Source organism: Elephantulus edwardii, unplaced genomic scaffold, assembly GCF_000299155.1.
Source record: "Elephantulus edwardii isolate Elephantulus edwardi_28Jun2011 unplaced genomic scaffold, EleEdw1.0 scaffold00013, whole genome shotgun sequence".
NCBI classification, from domain to species: Eukaryota; Metazoa; Chordata; class Mammalia; order Macroscelidea; family Macroscelididae; genus Elephantulus; species Elephantulus edwardii.
This window is the reverse complement of record NW_006399763.1, coordinates 7,484,922-7,489,026: the sequence shown is the minus strand read 5'-3', so window position 1 is coordinate 7,489,026 and position 4,105 is coordinate 7,484,922.

Genomic DNA, 4,105 nt, shown 5'->3' with positions numbered 1-4,105 from the left:
ATACTGTATCTGCAAAGTAGGATAAAGCAAAATGCAATAAAAAAGATACGCATTTTCTAATATACTAAAATACAGGTCTATGGTGTAGAAGATTTAAACTAGGAAAATCAGTTTCTCAATATCTAGAAATAAGATGCTAGAGGAGATCTTAGGAATTACATTTAAATTCACTGAGAAGATGGACAGGAGAAAGGTACCATACCCATGCCCATACAGAGATTGGCCAGATGATATTTCAACATTCTTTTTATTGTTGTTATGTGTTATCGAGTTGACTGTGAATCACAGTGACTATATGCACAGTTTACCTGAACCCAGCCCTGTCCTGAGCCAATCCCACTGTTAACATGCCTCTGAAAATTCCATGAACTTTGATAAATGATGACAGTTATACAAAGGCTTCAGGTGCTCGACTTGACAGCAATCAACAATAACAATAACATATCCACAGCTAACAGAGTTCAAAGTTACGCAAACTTCTTAATCATAACAAAACACACTGAGGGAATGATTTGCTTGTTCTAGTACCTAAGAGCCTTAAAGTCTCAAGGGACATCAAAGACAATAAATCAAAGACACCTAAATCCTGCTTTAGTGAGTAGCAAGTGGGGTCTTAAAGGCTTGTGAGTAGTCATCTAAGGTACAAGTATTGTTCTCTCCTTACCCTGAAGAAAGACAAGGAAAAAATAAAGATGCACAGAAACAATCCAAGAGACTGATGGGTCTCACTCACCTTAAACTGCAGGATCCCCAGACCAACCTATAAAAGGATCAGAGTAAGAAGCCCTGCCTACAGTGGGTGAAAATGTGAAAAAATACCCAAAAATAGAAAAATGAGAGACAAGGCGGATTTCTGAGACTGTAGCTTTCAGTTGCCCTTTGAAAAGAAAACAAACTCATCTTTCTGACTCAACTTTCAGCAAAACAACAGACCGGCCTATAAAGCGAAAACACCACGGAGACACTCACACTTTAGAATAATCAACCATATAAGGCCAAAGAGCAGCATTTGCGCAAGGACAACACTCAGCCATCAGGGAGGGCTAGGACAGAAGGATTAGAGGAAAGACGTGCCACAGGGAGAAAATGGGAAGAGTTCGATTCCACTGTGAGTACCGTAAAGGAACATTATAAAACAAAGTGTGCAGGAGTAAGTGGATGGATGGAAAACCAACTAGTTTGTAAATGTTCACTTAAACTACAATGGAAAGGGGAAAAAAGAACTTCATGGATGGAAGTTTTTGGTATTACTTTGGAAAGTCCTCTTTTAAGGTGTCAAATGTCCCCACCATTGTCAAGTATGATATGGTATCTGTAGGAGCGAGGTCTCTCTGCAGCAGGATATATGGGGAATTTCTGAATTCCTACTTCATATAAAACTAAAAAGAACACACAGCCACTAAGTCAATTTCAACTCATATGACTCCATTATAGGACAGAGCAGAACTGCCCCATAAGCTCTCCTAGGATGAAATCTTTATAGAAGCAGACTCCCACACCATTTTCCCCCACAGAGCTGCTGGTAGGTTTGAACTGCCTACCTATTAGTTAGCAACCAACTGCTTTGATTACAATGCCACCAGGGCTCCCCCAACTTCTAATACTAAGCTCTGAAGCTCCTGAAATAACATGTTTTCTTGAAATCTTTCCGTTCAGCCAGTTCTTTGTCAAACTAAGCCACACAGAGAAGACAAATATTTGATATTTCAGATATATCCGGAGATTGACATTCAAACTACAGCCCACAGAAACAAAAAACAAATAGTTCTGTAATTCTGCAAAGCGTGTGGCTCCACCAAGCTCAGACAAGTGGAGCAGTGGGAAATGAACGCAATACTCGGTTGCCATCGTCTCAGTCCTTGTATACTTTCATCATATAGCATTTGCTGAACCCTTACTATGTGCCAAGAACTTTTCTAAACTTTAAGGTAGTATGCCATGTGATCTTTAAAAGTTAAAAAAAAAAATGAGACAAAACCCATGTCACATACATTTGTGCATTTTAAGTGTATAACTCAGTGGTATTCAGTGCAGTTGGAATACTGTACAATCACCAGCCATCTTTAGCTGTACCCTCAACTTCTCAAAGGAAAGAGTTTATTGTGTCCTCTTTACAGATGAGAAAACTGTGCTATAGAAAAGTTAAGAAGGTTGCCAAAAGTTACAGACACAATAGAACCCAGAATTAATCTCAGGCAGTGGCTGATCTCTTAACCAACATGCTATACTACATTATGACAATTTGATTATAAATATCTACACTTATTGGACTATATCAACAACATTCTTACTTTTCTCTTCAATTTAAAATGCAGTAAATTGAGATGTCTTGCTAAGAAATCACAATTGGAAGGATGGGTTCTGCCAGGTGAGTCACTCTGAGCCCCAAATTCCTTGATTTGAAACAGCAAAAGCAAAGCTCCCCATCTCAATGGTGACATTTCTTTGAAAGACATACTTGTGCTTTGCTTGGGCATTGTGGTGGCATAGTGTGTAACATGTTGGGCTAATAAAGGAAGCACTGGTCTGGTGTCCTGAACCTACCGCTGCTGGAGAAAGCTAGGCAGTCTACTCCCACTAAGATCTGCAGCCTCAGGAAACCCAATAGAAGGTCTCTATGAGTCAGAACTGACTTTATGGTATGGAGAGTTCCCACCTCCACTCCACTCTCTGCTTCAGGTTTCTCTGACTTTCCCATGTTCTCAAGTGGTTCAATGTATAAGCAAGAAGTTAGAATTTCTTGAAAGATACAAGAAGAGCCACCGGATACATTGGGCAATGTTTTCTAGAAATGAGTTATTGCAGTTGTTGTTTGGTATAGCATCAGTTCTAATTCAGTGGCCAACCCCATGTGACAGGGCAGAACTGTCACACTGTGTTTTCTTGGCTCCAATATTTAAGGGAGCAAGTCTTTCTCCCATGATGCTGCTGGGTGGGTTTGAACCACCAATCTTTTAGTTAGCCAAGTATTTAAAAATTCCATCAGCAGGGCTGCTGCTTCTGCTTTTCCCTCCCTGAGTATAGATCCTGGGGGGTGAGCTGGGTGACACCACAAGGATGTCAAGTCAAATTCTGATTCAGAGACCCTATCAGACAGCGTTCTGGTGGCCTAGGGTAAGAAGTTGTGCCATCAACCCTAAGGCATGCAGTTTGACTCCAGCAGCTGCTCTGAGGAAGAATGGTAGGCAATCTCCTGTGTGATTTCAAGCTTCTGAAAACCCACTGGAGGGTCAGCGACTTGATGACACACAACATCAGAAGATAGACTGGTACTGCTCCACGGGGTTTTTAAGACTAAATCTTTATGGGAACAAGGGCCACATTTTTTCCCCACAGAGTGACTGTGATTTAAATTGCTGATTTTTTAGTTAGCAACTAAAAGTTTACCAAATAACCATGTTAATGGCTGGCTGCAAACCAACACTGATAAGTAGTTTAGCTCTTCTCTTTTTTATTGTCAGTAAACAGGTTCATCCTGGAGGGGATGAAACCAGGCTGCACGTTGGAGGCAAGGATTCTGAAGCTTCATCTGACACACTTTGCACATGTTGCAAAGAGGAGCCAGTCCTTGGAGAGGGACGTCATGCTTGGGAGGGTGGAGGGACAGCACAGAGAGGAAGACCCTGGATGAGATGATTGGTTCAGTGACTGGGGTAGGTGTGTCAGAGACAGTAAGGTTGGCACAGGATAGAGCAGGTTTCAGGGCTATTGTACATAGAGTTGCTATGAGTCCCAAGCAACTTGATGGCACATAACAATGATGTAGGTACAACAAAAATCTTTTGTTGTTCTAGTTACAAATTCTGAATATTAGACAAAAAAAGCAAAGGAAGCCAATACATTCTTTTTTCTTCCTTCCTCTTCCACACCCATCACTGCCAGCTATCAAGGAATATAATAATTCTGTTTATATCTTTTCCTTCATTTAAAAAAAATAATGGATTCATGGGTCTGTCTTGGAGAGCTTGAAACCAAGTCTCTCCTTGAAGGCTAGGGTTTTGAAGCTCTGCTTCACTCACATTGGGCACATAGCCAGGAGAGATTGGTCCTTGGAGAAGGGCATCATGTTTGGAAGGTGGATGGACAGCTCAGAAGAGGAAGACCA